This window comes from Chlorocebus sabaeus, chromosome 27 (assembly GCF_047675955.1).
Source record: "Chlorocebus sabaeus isolate Y175 chromosome 27, mChlSab1.0.hap1, whole genome shotgun sequence".
Lineage (NCBI taxonomy): Eukaryota > Metazoa > Chordata > Mammalia > Primates > Cercopithecidae > Chlorocebus > Chlorocebus sabaeus.
The window spans coordinates 3,796,277-3,811,802 of NC_132930.1; the positions used below are offsets into that span (position 1 = coordinate 3,796,277).

The 15,526-nt window shown below is 38.5% G+C and overlaps 1 pseudogene; it reads left to right on the top strand.

Moving 5' to 3' along the window:
* Positions 1-13,991, top strand: part of LOC140710515 (uncharacterized) — a 51,706-nt pseudogene extending 37,715 nt beyond the window's left edge.
* The last annotated feature ends 1,535 nt before the right edge of the window (positions 13,992-15,526 follow it).

A 15,526-nucleotide genomic window follows, 5' to 3' on the forward strand; every position in this document is an offset into this window, starting at 1 on the left:
TGGAGGTAGGGTATTGCTCTGTTTCCCAGGCTGAAGTGCAGTGGCACAATCATGGCTCGTTGCAGCCTTGACTTCCCAGGCTCAGGTAATTCTCCCACCTCAGCCTTCTGAGTAAATGGGACTACTGGTCCATGGCAATTCACCTGGCTAATTTTTGTAATTTGTGTGGAAATGGGGTTTTGCCATGTTGCCCAGACTTTTCTTGAGCTCCTAGGCTCAAGTGATCGACCTGCCTCAGCCCCCCCAAAGTGCTGGGATTGCAGACATGAGTCACTGGACCCATCCCTATGATTTCTTTCATAATTATTTTATAGTTCTCCTTATGGAGATAATTTCCATTCTTGGTTAAATTTGTTTCTAGGAATTTTAATTATAATATATCTATTTTAAATGAGATTAAGTTATTGATTTTGATCTCAGATTGATTGTCATTGGTGTATAAAAATGCTACTAATTTTTGTACATTGATTTTTGTATCCTGTAACTTTAATGAATTTATTTATCAAATCTAGGGTTCTTCTGGAGGAGTCTTTAGGGTTTTCTAATGTAAGATCATATGATCAGTAAACAGAGATGATTTGACTTTCTTTTTCAACTTGGATGGCCATTATCTCTTTCTGTTGCCTGACGCTATAGCAAGGTCTTCCACTACTCTGTTGATGAGGAGTGGTGAATGTGGGCATCCTTTTCATGTTCCAGTTCTTAGGGGAATTGCTTTCACACTTCCCTGTTCAGCATGATGTTAGCTGTGGGTTTGTCATCTGTGGCTCTTACAGTTTTGAGATATGTTCCTTTTATGCCTAGTTTGTTGAGGGGTTTTATCATGAAGCATTGCAGAATTTTATCAAATGTGTCTTCTGTATCTGTTGAGATCATCACATATACTTTTGCTTTTAATTCTGTTTATGTAGTGAAAGACATTGTTTGATTTACATATGTTGAAGCATTCCTTCATCCCTTAAAGAAAACTTACTTGCTTGTTATTAACATTTTTATGTGCTATTGGATTTGTTTTGCTAGCATTTTGCTGAGGAGGTTTGCATCTGCATTTATCAGGGATATTGACCTGTAGTTTTCTTTTGTTGATGTGTCCCTGTCTGGTTTTGGTACCAGGATGATACTGGCCTTGTAGAATGAATTAGGGAGAATTTCCTCCCTCTCAATTTTTTGAAACAGTTTCAGTAAGATTGCTACCAGTTCTTCTGTTTACATCTATTAGAAATTGGCTGTGAATCCACCTGGTCTTGGACTTTTTTGGGAGGAGACTTTTTATTACTGACTCAATCTCACTACTCATTATGTGTCTGATCAATATTTCTGTTTCTTTTTGGGTCAGTTTTGGAAGGTTGTGTGTTTCCAGGAAAGTATTTATTTGCTGTAAGTGTTTTAGTTTGTGGGCATAGAGATGTTTATAGTAGTCTCTGATAATCTTTTGTATTTCTGTGGTATCAGTTATAGTATTTCCTTTATCATTTCTGATTTGGCTTATTTGAATCTTCTCTCTTTTTGTTTTTGGTAAATTTAGCTAATGTTCTATCAATTTTGTTTATCATTTCAAAAAGATAGCTTTTCATTTTAATGATCCTTTGTAATTTTTCTAGTCTCAATTCCATTTAGTTTTACTGTGATCTTTGTTATTTATTTTGTTCTGCTAGCCTTGAGCTTGGTTTGTCCTTGTTTTTCTAGTTCCTTGAGATGCAACATTAGGTTGCAATCTTTCTTTCTTTTCAGTATAGGCAATCAATGCTATAAACTTGCCTCTTAGTACTGTTTTGCTGTATCTCATAGGTTTTGATATGTTATGTCTCCATTTTCATTTGTTTCAAATAATTTTTAATTTCCATCTTAGTTTCATCATTGAACCAAAGATCAATTCAAGGGCAGGTTGTTTACTTTTTGTGTGTTTTCATGGTGTCAGTAGTTCTGCTTGTTCTTGATTTCTAGTTTTATTTCACTATCATCCAATAAGAGTCTTGATATTATTTAGATATTTAAAAATTTCTTTAGACCTGTTTTATGGTTGTTGTCTATCTCTTCTTAGGTGTGGTATTATTTGTTTTATGAATCTGATTGCTCTAATTTGGAGTGCGTATATATTTCATTGTTATATCTTCTTGATTAATTGATCCCTTTATCATTATATGACGATCTTCTTTAACTTGTTTTCCCTGTTGATGATTTACTCTTGCTTACTTTTGGTTTCCATTTGCATGAAATATCATTTTTGAACTCCTTACCTTGAGTATCTCAGTGTCTTCACTAGTTATGTGAGTTTCTTGTAAGCAACATTGTGTTGAATTCCTTTTTTAAAAAATAAACACCATTCCTCCCATAATGTATGTAAGGATACATTTATACCATTTACTTTCAAGGTTATTATTGATATGTGAGGTTTTGTTCTTGTAATAATGATAGTTGTCACCTAGTTGCTTTGTAGTCTAAATTGTGTTATAAAAATCGTTTTATAAAACCTGTGAGTTATGTTCTTTCATATTTTTTAAGATGGTGAGTATGACTTTTTGTTTCCATATTTAGAACTCTCTCGGCTATTTCTCGTAGGATCAGTCTAGTGATGAAGAATTCCCTAAGCATTTACTCTTCTGAAAACAACATTATTTCTCTGTCATTTATTAAGCTTAGTTTGACTGGATGCAATATTCTTGGGTGATAGTATTTTTCTTGAAGAAAACTTATAGAACTCCAGTCTTTTTTTGACTTGGAAGGTTTCTGCTGAGAAGTTCAACGTTGAGCTAATGGAGATTCTTTTATGGGAGATTAAACCATTTTCCCTTGTTGTTTCTGTAATTTTTCTTTCATGTTGATTTTATGAAGTCTGATGAATACATACCTTGGTGAAGTCCATCTTGCAATTTATCTTTCTGGAGTTCTCTCGGCATCTTATAACTGGATGGATAGATCTCCAGCAAGGTTAGGGAAGTTTTCCTAAATTATTTCCTCAAATAAGTTTTTCAAACTTTTTACTACTATTTCACCTTTTCACTCAGGAATTCCTATAACTTGTAGATTTTGGTATTGTACATTATCTCTTTGAAAACTTTATTAGTTTTTAAAGTATTTTTCCTTTATTTTTGTCTGTCTTAGTTAATTTGAATGATTTGTCTTCAAACTCTGAAGTTCTTTCTTCTTTGTCTAGTTCATTGATAAAGCTTTCTGCTGTATTTTGTAATTCCTTCAGTGAATTTTTAATTTCCAGAAGTTATATTTTTTTTTAAAAAAAGTACCTATCACTATTGAATTATTTACTCATATGGCAAACTTTTTCTAGTCTCTTTATGTTGGTTGTCTACTTTCTCTTGGACTTCACTTAGCTTATTTAAAATTAACGTTTTGAATTACTTATCAAGTATTTCAAAAAATTCATTTTGATTAAGATCCACTGCTGGCGAGCTTGTGTGATCCATTGGGGGTGTTATAACACTGTTTTTTCATATACCAGGATTATTTTTTTGGTTGCTTCTCATTTGAGAAAAGCTATCTCATGATTTTTTTAATTTACTTGTTTTTGGATGGGTTTACTTTCCCCTTTGAGGATATGACTATACTGTATGTTTTTTATGGTTGTTTGGCTTTAGTGTGAGTGCTTTCAGTGGCAAAGGCTCTGTATGTATTCTTTGGGTATAGATAGCCATTGTGCAGTGTCTTTTTTAAATGCTGGTTTTAGTAGCAATATACTGATGTATGAGTAGACTCACTGCCTTCTGCAGGCCCGAGATTGCAGAGGTCTCAGTAAGCTTGTGTCATTCCTCAGTGCTATGCAGTTCTTGTGTTGTGCAGCTCAGCTTTCAGGCCAGTAGGTGGGGCTAACAGGTAAGTTGGCTACAGCAGAGGCACATGGGTATATGATTGATCTCCGTTTACCAGAGGAAGCTGTTTGTTGCCTCAGGCAATGAGCTAGCCTGTGGAATGCCTGTGCTCTGAGCTCTCTGTTCAGCCTTACCAGAGGGACAAACGAAGGTGGAACTGGACTGCCAAGCTCACTTTTGTATACCCCAATGGCAAGCACAAATACCATCCCTGATGGGGGTTTTGGAAGTAGCTCCTGGTGAAATGTCCTGAGGTCTCTGTAGGGATGGGGAGCTGGCTACCCCAGCTTCATGATCTGGGCAGGTGGTAATGCAATCAACGTCCCTGTCACAACCCTGTCCTGGGGCTCAAGTTCTCATCTCAGACAGACACTGCAGTCTATCTCTAGGCCACAATGTAGCTGAGAGCTGTGGAGGATGCCTGCCCTTTGGTGCTCCATCAATATGGCTTTGGTGTGGAACCTCTTTCCTCAGCCCCAAACAGACAGCTTTGTGGCTCACCTGTCCTCCACTACAGGAATCCTGCCATTTCATGTAGAGAGGAGGAAGGGCCCTGTCTTTTGTGCAATCCTAGGCCTGGTGGGCACACCACCAATGGAGGCACATCCACCCCCTAATATCCCAGGAATGGCCATCCACGGATGGTCCATTGCCTAATCACCTATGGGAGCAGCCACAGCATTTGCAGCAGAGAAGCAGAGGGAAAGTCCACATCTTCATGTCCATTCCTGAGCACTGGGGCCACCTGCCTGCTGGAGTGGAACTAAACTCTTTTCCCATAGAGATGAGCATAGCACCCATATCTCCACTGGAAAAGATGCAGTTAGTATCAGCCCATAAAGGAAGAGTGCCTAGACACAGGAAAGTTTATGCTCTGGTTTCCATTGGCTCTAGGTGTGCTCCCTTGGCATGCTGCACTTTTCCTTCCCTAGGAGCAGTATACCCCAAGATCCACACCACCAGGAATCCTGTAGCTACTCTAGGTCCAGCCAGCTCTGTGGGGCTTCCGCAATTTGAGCAGGTGCTAGGGAATGCTTTTGGGAGAATCTGGTGATGTGGAGACATACGGGTTAATGTTCCCTGGGTAGGAAACAGTACCACAGTAGGTGTGCATCCGGTATGGTGTGTGCCACCACCGTTCAGGTCTGGGGGGTAGGAGAGCAAATGCCCTCAAGAAATTCCCAAACCACTGCCCATGTAGTGCCTTGAACTTGCAAGGGCAGAGGAGCTCTCTGGGCAGAAGTCTGGCCCAGGAGTAAGGGGGGCCAAAAATATCTCTACCTCCCCTTTCCTCAGGACACCAAGTCCCTTGGGGTTTGATCTTTGCCAGACTCTTGCCTCCTGCTTTTTCTGTGCCCTAACTTCTTTCTATGAGTTTTCTGGTAAACTCTGGATTGTTCTCCATAATATTTTATTTGAGTTTCACTTACTCATTTGTAACTTTATTCTTCTTTCTGAGGAAAACTGGTATCTGATTGCTCTAGTCAGTCATCTTGAAAAGAAAGTGTAAAAAAAAAAAACAACCACCATTTTTTAAAATACATACTTTTTATGGACTCAGACTCCCAAAGCTATTGCAAAGCAATTTGATGGCAAAGTAATAATTGATCACAACATTAATCACCCTTCTTTTCCCATAACTCCCTTCTGTCTATGTCATTGTCAAATAAACATTCTAAAGCAATCAATGTTGAAGACTGAAACATACCAATATATTGCTAGAGCAACCAAAATAATCATTTAAGCTTTAAGCATCACTTGCACCCAAATTTCAATTAATTTTTATAGACATACAAAACAAATTATGAACTAAATAGATCTGAGCAATATGTCATTAAATTGAAAATATTTTAAAATCTTAAAATACTGTATCTTGGAATGCTTATTACCAATATGACTTCCAGTTAATTCCTTCAGAAACTGGCAGGCATAGAAAAGCGCGCGCACACACACACACACACACACACACACACACACACACATAAATAAATAAATAAAATAAAAAATAAAAAACAGAGGAAAAGTTTGTAAATACTTCTTGATATATTTTTACCTTAAAGGAGAAAGTAAAAAGTAGAACTCAGAACTTACAAATTTAAGCAGGAAATAAAAAGAAGGGTAATCATGTGAAGAAAAATAATCTTACATGGTTATACTGTGAGCACAGAGAGCTGGATAGAGAAATAGGCCACTGGACAGTCATAGTCAATTAGAAATAGATTTTAAATGTTTTTTTCTTTTAAAAAACAAAATATCCCATACTTGTGCAATGAAATTAAAGTCCTGCTCAACCCATGCATCTTCAAAAGAATCATATTATGTTCAAACTTTCTTCTCTGAATACAGAAGGAATTAAGCACCGAAACAGCTATAAAGTAGAGGAATCACAGTGTTGATTTAGGGTGGAAGGTAAGGATTCTCCATAAGTAGCTTCACTGCCAAATGCCCTGTGATGGCTTTTAGATAACCAGTTATCTAAAGATCAAGTACACAGCTCTTGCATATCTCTTAGCTGCTCACTTGACTGACCCAATGACCCTGGGAAGGTGTGCCTGGAAGCACTTATCAAAATTAGTTTTGCAGGCATTGGGATGCTAAAGCTCTCCAACTGACACCTCCAGAAATGGATACAAAATAGGTGTTATTTGACAGTTGATTTGAATTTGAGAAGGAAAAATTAAAAAAATAAGTAAATACCCTCTAACATGATAAATCTTAAGGGAGTCCCTTAAGACTTGTAACTTTTGCCTGCTTTACTGATGGTTTTATAGTTAAACATAAACATTTCAGTGCCAGGTACTTCTGTTTAGAATGCCCTGAATTGAATGCTGCCACTCATAAAAACATTATTTGCTGACCTATTAAAACAGATAATTTAATGAGATTGACATATACCGCTTCTCTGATGTATACCACATTATACAGAAACAGAAACAGCAAACTAAATTTAAGAAGATCTAAAAAATCAGGGTGAATGATGGGATTTAAGGGATACAACAAGAAATGTCAGCTTTCTGACACTACCCTACTTAACCATTTTTTAAAGAAGCTAATGCAGATTATAATGTCAAGTTCTGATCACCATGACAACTTTTATGCATGCAAAAGGCACTCACATGGTTATGAAATTCCTTGATTCACATTCTGGAGTCAGAGTTTAATCAGTTCTCTATCCTCCTGGGAATAGGAAAAATAGGGGAAGCATAAAAGGAGTCAGTATCTACTGACAGTTGCAATCTGTCACTTTCATTTTCCTGAAGGCTAAATAACAAAGACCTTTCCTTGACCAGAGATTGGGATTTCGAGAAAAATTTTATCTCTTTTGCTGGCTCTGGTAAAATGCTGCCACAATTTCTTAATATAATAGGAGATAACCCTTAGAAAATGTCAAGGGAATTTTCCTTCCCCTGTTCAGTTAAATTGTTCCATTTTCTCCAAAGTACTGTAGATCTTTAAATTATTAATAGAGTTACTTAGTAAGGGGGAGAATATATTCTGCAAAATACATATAGTCTATCCAGTGTGATCTTTATTCTATTTTATCTAACTATCATACATTTTTAGGGTAATTTTTCTTAACTATGTAGTTAGCCAATTATAGGGTGGGACCATGAAATATACATAAGAGCAAAGAGGAGGCCACCATGATATTTTGATATCATTAATTACTCAAGAATAGCAGTGATATAGATACGAGTCCATCATTGATTTATGTCTGTGAAATACTTTAAATCAAACATGTTTTTCTTGTGGCTAGCAGACAAAATATGACATTCTTACCATATCATGAAGCATACCAATTCTAAAGATCTGAATCATACTAAGCAGGTTTTTAAGAGTTATGATTTCAGAGAATCCACAAAATGTCACTTACACTTTCAGTTTATACAAATGCACTATGTTCAAACTTGATAATTCTTATCTGCAACTAATATAATAAATAATAAAATTTTGATTTCAAATATAATTAGACTTATAGAACAGCCATAACATATTATTACTATGTAAGTTCTGGAGAACAAGCATGCATCTTGAACAAATTTATACTAATTTCTAATTTTCATTTAAGTTTTGGACACCTGGACCCCTCCTTTCTCCTATTACTTGATATCACATTTTGTTTATATCATCAATTTCATGAAACATCATTCAATAATTTAATAATAATAGGACTTCCAATAATGATACCAAAGAGGATATGTGATTCCTGAAGGAAACAAATATTAAGATGGATAAAATTGTCCAAAACAATCATTGCAAGGGCTTCAAATAAGCATGGTAGGAAAGAGTGGTCCTTCTTGCTTAGGGCTGCTCCTACTCTCTGCCTCCCTGCAACACGCACTTAGCTAAATATTCAATAATTATAACTTTATCTTGAAAACAAGGACTCTGCTGCCACAAAGGTCAAACTCAATTCTGGATGGAGGGTGAAAACCTGCATCTTTGCTGTCTCAATGTGGCAGTTTGGTTTGTGCAAGCATAAGGCTATAAATTGATGGAGAGTTCCTAAATATGAAAGAACCATAAAGTGAATAAGATAACTTCTCCACAGGTCACTGGTTGACTGTTAAACCTTGCTTGTGTGAAAGAGACAGTGGAAAGATGGGCAAAATGTGAAAGGCAAGGAAGATGGAGAATGGGTTGCAACTCATTCACATACTACTCTATTAGCAGAGGATGGAAGTCTTTAGGGTTAGACTTATATGGGCACAATCTCTGCCCATGACAGTCAAAGTGCTGAAAGTCAAAGCAAAGAGTGTATTACTTAAGCTACAACTGAAAAACAACTCATCATAAATGCCAACAATGTTAATTATTTCTCGTTAGGAACAGTAAGTTAAAAAGGCTGTAGGATGGCATATTCAAAGTTCTAAAAGAAAGAAATTATACATCAAGATTTTATATTCAGCAAAATAATCTTTTACAAATGACTGCAAAATAAGGACAGCGTGAGATAAAAATTGAGATTGGTTTTATTAGCAGACATTCACTACAAAAAATTTATGTAAATAATGTATGTATATATAAAAACACAAATATTTATATCTATAATGTTAGTAGAAGGGAACGGTAAGGAAATGAAACTAATCTGTTTAAAAAATTCCTAGATTTGGCAGGGCGTGGTGGCTCACACCTGTAATCCCAGCACTTTGGGAGGCTGAGGCAAGCCTATCACGAGGTCAGGAGATCAAGACCGACCTAGCTAACACGGCGAAAACCCATCTCTACTAAAAATACAAAAAATTAGCCGGGAGTGCTGGCAGGTGCCTGTAGTCCCAGCTACTCAGGAGACTAAGGCAGGAGAATGGCGTGAACCTGGGAGGTGGAGATTGCAGTGAGTGGAAATTGCACCACTGGACTCCAGCCTGGGTGACAGAGAGAGAGAGAGAGACTCCATCTCAAAAAAAAAAAAAAAAAAGGTTCCTAGATTTTACTGGAATTAAATCAGCATTTTCCAAAACTAGATTGTGAAAAGTTAAAGATACACATCAAAACTACAGCAACCACTATGAAAAGCTCAAAAATATAGGTGAAAAACAGCAGAGAAATTAAAATGATATAAAAGGAGGAGGTAAAGAAAGATCAGAGGCACTCAAAAAAATAAAATATATATGCAAATCAAATGGGAAAAGGGTAAATGTAAATCAAAGCTACATCATTAATTACATTAAATGTGAGTGGATTAAACGTTCCAATCAAATGTCAGAGATGGGCAAAGTGGATTAAAAAGAAAGGATCCTACTTTCTAAAAGAAATAAATTTGTAGTGCTACATAAAGCAAGTGCTCAAAACAAAAATAAAAACAAACCTATACTAATGAAAGTATGTGAAAGGGAGACAATAGTAAACTAGAAAAGTTTATGAAGGTCAAAGCTGGAACAATTTAGTCAACACAAAGTAAAGTGGTAAAGGATTTTAATCCAATATAAGATAAAATCCATGAGTCTATATTGATATAAACAAATATTGAATAAATATATGGGAGAGAATAGACAAATTTCTTATACAGAAAAATTCCAAATAATTTATCTAACTATTTCACTCTTAATGAAGTGGAGCATGACTCTCCCCCTCTTAAATGGAGTCTGCACATAGTAACTTCCTTCTAAAGAATACACTATAGTAAAGCGGGAAAGTGTGAATTTATAATTGACAAATCTAACAAAAACTATTTCAGTAGCTTTATCAAGGTCAACATCAACAGTGGTAAGTCATGTTGATAGTATGAATAGTATTTTTTTTTTTTTTTTGAGACAGAGCCTCTTTCTGGCACCCAGGCTGGAGGCGCAGTAGCATGATCTCAGCTCACTGCAACTTCTGCCTCCCGGGTTCAAGCAATTCTCCTGTCTCAGTCTCCCAAGTAGCTGGAACTACAGTCGCACACCACCATGCTCGGCTAATTTTTGTGTTTTTAGTAGAGATGGGGTTTCACCATGTTGGTCAGGCTGGTCTCGAAATCCTGACCTCAGGTGATCCACCCACCTGGGCCTCCCAAAGTGCTGGGATTGCAGGTATGAGCCTGGCCTGTATCCTTGTTATATATTATATTATAAGAATGGCAATTCTCCTCCATAGTCTTATACCCCCATAACCATAAACCCAGTCTAAACATGAGAAAAATATCAGATAAATCATAATTGAGGGACATTATACAAATACCTGACTAGTACTCCTCAAAATTCTTAAGATCATCAAACACAAGGAAATTCTGAAAAACTGTCCCTTAGGCCAAGAGGAGCCTAAAGAGACATGATGACTACATGTAATGTGACATCCTGAAAGACATCCTGGAACAGCAAAAGGACATTAGGGAAAACCTGAAGAAATCCAAATGAAGTATAGAGTTTTACTCAATATTGGTTTATTAATTGTTATAAATGTGCCATAAAAATGAAGTATACCAATAATAGGGAAAACTGCATGTCAGGTACATGGGATATCTAAACAATACTATATGTGGTATATCTAAAATTATTCTAAAATTTTGAGAAATAATAAAAATTGTCAACGTTATCTAAAAATGTAAATGGAAATGGGTCTGAAGTTGATAGGAAGGCCATTGCACTCCTACTTAATTTATATAAGCAGAAATCTTGTAGGTCGAATGGACAGAAGACTAATTTGAATTGTAAAAACAGAGAATCACAGCCCCTCAATAAATTTCTAGACTTGAGTTAGTTTACAGACCCAGAACCCCTTGAATGAAGGGGAGGCCAGTGTCCTTGGGGAAGGACCCCACTACATTACAGACAATTTCTGCTGTTAATCTTTCTCCCACCCTTCCCCAAGGAGCCCTTTGGTCTTTTACCAGAGAAATTGTGCATTGAGGAAGGGAAATGATCAGACATTTCAGGGACTACTGGACACTGGCTCTGAACTGATGTTGATTCCAGGAGGCCCAAAACATCACTTTGGTCCTCCAGTTAAAGTAGGGGTTTATGGAGGCCACATAATTAATTGAATTTTAGCTCAGGTCTGACTTACAGTGGGTTCAGTGGGTCCCCAGACTCTCCTGTGGTCATTTCCCCAGTGCCAGAATTATAATTGGCATAGACATACTTAGCAGCTGGCAGAATTCCTACACTGGTTCCCTGACTGGTAAGGCGAGGGCTATATATGGTGGGAAAGGCCAAATGGTGCTGCCATTACCTAGAAAAATAGTAAATCAAAAACAATATCGCATCTCTGGAGGGATTGCAGAGAATAGTGTCACCATCAAGGACTTGAAAGACGCAGGGGTGGTGATTGTCACAGCATCCCCATTCAACTCTCCCATTTGAGCTGTGCAGAAGACAGATGGATCTTAGAGAATGACAGTGGATTATTGCAAGCTTAACCAAGTGGTGACTCCAGTTGCAACTGCAGTACCAGATTTGGTTTCATTGCTTGAGCAAATTAACACATCTCCTGGAACCTGGTATGCAGCCACTAAGCTGGCAAATGCCTTTTTCTCCATTCCTTCCCATAAAGCCCACCAGAAGCAATTTGCCTTCAATATACCTTTAGTGTTCTGCCTCAGGGGTATATCAACTCTCTGGCTTTGTGTCATAAACTTATTCGGAGAGACCTTGATCGCTTTTTGCTTCCACAAGATATCACACTGATCCATTACATTGATAACATTATGCTGTTTGGATTCAGTGAGGAAGAAGTAGCAAACACATTAGACTTATTGGTGAGACATTTGCATGCCAGAGAATGGAAAATAAATCTGACTCAAACTCAGGGACCTTCAACCTCAGTAAAATTTCTAGGGGTCCAGTAGCATGGGGCCTGTTGAAATACTCCTCAGGTGAAGGATAAGTTGTTGCATTTGGCCGCTCCTATAACCAAGAAAGAGGGAGAATGCCTGGTGGGCCTATTTGGATTTTGGAGGCTATGCATTTCTCATTTGGGTGTGTTACTCCAGCCCATTTATCCAATGGCCCTAAAGGCCGCCAGTTTTGAGTGGGGTCCAGAAGAGGAGAAGGTTCTGCAACAGGTCCAGGGTGCTGGGCATGCTGCTTTGCCACTTGGGCTGTGTGACCCAGCAGATCCAATAGTGCTTGAGGTGTCAGTGGCAGATAGGGATGCTGTTGGAGCCTTTGACAGTTCCTGAACATAACTACTCTCCTTTTGAGAGACAGCTCTTGGTCTATTCCTGGGCTTTGCTGGAAACTGAAGGCTTGCCTATTGGTCATCAAGTCACCATGCAACCTGAACTGCCTATCATGAAATGGGTGCTTTCTGACCCATTCCATAAAGTGGGTTGTGCACAGCAGTATTCCATCATCAAATGGAAGTAGTATATATGTGATCGGTCTTGAGCAGGTCCTGAAGGCACAAGTAAATTACATGCAGAAGTGACTCAAATGCCCATGGTCTTTACTCCTGCCACCATACCTCCTCTCCCCCTAGGATGGTCTCATGGGGAGTTTCCTATGATCAGTTGACAGAGGAAGAGAAGACTAGGACCTGGTTCACAGATGGTTCTGCATGATGTACAGGCACCACCCGAAAGTGGACAGCTGCAGCACTATAGCCCCTTTCTAGGACATCCCTGAAGGACAGTGGTGAAGGGAAATCTTCCCAGTGGGCAGAACTTCTAGCAATGCACCTGGTTGTGCACTTTGCATGGGAGGATAAATGACCAGTTAGGCAACTTTATACTGATTTATGGGCTGTAGCCAATGGTTTGGTTGGATGGTCAAGTACTTGGAAGAAGCATGATTGGAAAATAGGTGACAAAGAAATTTGGGGAAGAGGTATGTAGATGGACCTCTCTGAGTGGTCAAAAACCATGAAGACATTTGTATCCCATATGAGCTCTCACCAACTTTTGACTTCAGCAGAGGAGGATTTTAATAATAATCAAGTGAATAGGATGACCTGTTCTGTGGACACCATTCAGCCTCTTTCCCCAGCCACCCCTGTCGTCATTGACCAATGGGACCATGAACAAAGTGGCCATGGTGGCAGGAATGGAGGTTACGCATGGTCTCTGCAACATGGACTTCCACTCACCAAGGCTGACCTGGCTATGGCCACTGCTGAGTGCCCAATTTGCCAGCAGCAGAGACCAACTCCAAGCCCTCCATATAGCACCATTCCTTGTGGTGATCAGCCAGCTACCTGGTGGCAGGTTGATTATATTGGACCTCTTTTACCATGGAAAAGGCATAGGTTTATCCTCACTGGAATAGACGCTTACTCCACATATGGGTTTGCCTATCCTTCATGCAATGCCGCTGCCAAGACTACCATCCATGGGCTCGTGGAATGGTTTATCCACCATCATGGTATTCCACCCAGCATTGCCTCTGACCAAGGCATTCACTTCACAACTAAAGAAGTGAGGCAGTGGGTTCATGCTCATGGAATTCACTGGTCTTACCATGTTCCCCATCATCCTGAAGCAGGTGATTGGCAGAATGGTGGAATGGCCTTTTGAAGTCACAATTATAATGCCAACTAGGTGAGAATACTTTGCAGAGTTGGGGAAAAGTTATCCAAAAGGTTGTGTATGCTCTGAATCAGCATGCAATATATGGTACTGTTTCTCCCATACCCAGGATTCATGGGTCCAGGAATCAAGGGGTGGAAGTGGAAGTGACACCACTCACCATCACCCCTAGTGATCCACTAGCAAATTTTTGCTTCCTGTCCCTGAAATATTATTTTTGCTGACCTAGAAGTCTTAGTTCCAGAAAGGGGGAATGCTGCCACCAGTAGACACAACAATGATTTCATTAAAATGGAAGACAAGATTGCCACCTGGACACTTTGGGCTCCTCCTATCTTTAAGTCAGCAGGCTAGGAAGGGAGTTAACAGTGTTGACTGGGATGACTGACCCAGACTATCAAGATGAAATCAGTCTATTACTCCACAATAGAGGTTAGGAAGCGTATGCATGGAATACAGGAGATCCATCAGGGCGTCTCTTAGTATTACCATGCCCTGTGATTAAGGTCAATGGGAAATTACAACAGCCCAATCCAGGCAGGACTACAAATGGCCCAGATCCTTCAGGAATGAAGGTTTGGGTCACTCCACCAGGAAAAAACCCATGACCTGCTGAAGTGCTTTCTGAACCAAAGGGAATAGGTAGTTATCAATACCATCTATGACCATGTGATCAGTTGCATAAATGAGGGCTGTAATTGTCATGACTATTTCTTCCTTCTTTTGTTAAAAATGTGTTGATGCATGTATGCACTTGTACTAAAAAATCTTCATTTTATTTATTTTTTCTTTATCATGTGACATAAGATGTATTGACTTGATATCAGCATTTAAGTATTGTTAACTTATAGAATTTTGGTTGATGATTGGTGTGCTTCCAGTTGTACAAAGGATAGTTGTATTATGCTAGGTGTAATTATGACCTTATTATTGTCTTTAATTGAAGATTATGTATGATCTCAAGAGATGTGTATGGGTTCAAGTTGACAAGGGGTGGACTTGTGATCATTAATGATAAGAGTTAACTTGATTGAATTGAAGCATGCAAAATATTGATCCTGGGTGTGTCTGTGAGGGTGTTATCAAAGGAAATTACCACTTGGGTCAGTGCGCTGGGAAAGGCAGACCCACCCTTACTCTGGGTGGGTGCCATCTAATCAGCTGCCAGTGAATATAATGCAGGCAGAAAAATGTGAAAAGACCAGACTGGCTTAGCCTCCCAGCCTACATCTTTCTCTTGTGCTGGATGCTTCTTGCCCTTAAACATTGGACTCCAAGTTCTTCAACTTTGGGACTTTGACTGGCTCTCCTTCTCCTCAGCTTGCAGAGGGCCTATTGTGGGACCTTGTGATCTTGTTAGTTAATACTTAATAAGCTCTCATATTTTTTTTGTGTGTGTGTGTGTGTGTGTGTATTTTATATCAACATATAGATATGTGTGTATATATATTATATTAGTTCTATCCCTCCAGAGAACCCTGACTAATACAATGTGTGAGAAGGAAATTTTTGAGATTATTTTTGGTATCTTTTTTCCCTGGTGCTAGGAACGGAATAAGATATTAGGACTAAAAGACGCTTAGTGTTTAATGACTCTCTATGAATTTTAAATATATATACTCCCTTAGCAACTAGTGGTATACAAAAAATGTCATAATAGGTCCAAAAATGGCAACAGCTGATCATGTGTATGCCAATCCCAAATTCTAGCAAAACATCACTCTAAAAAACATTTACCATACATGCTGGTATGCCTATT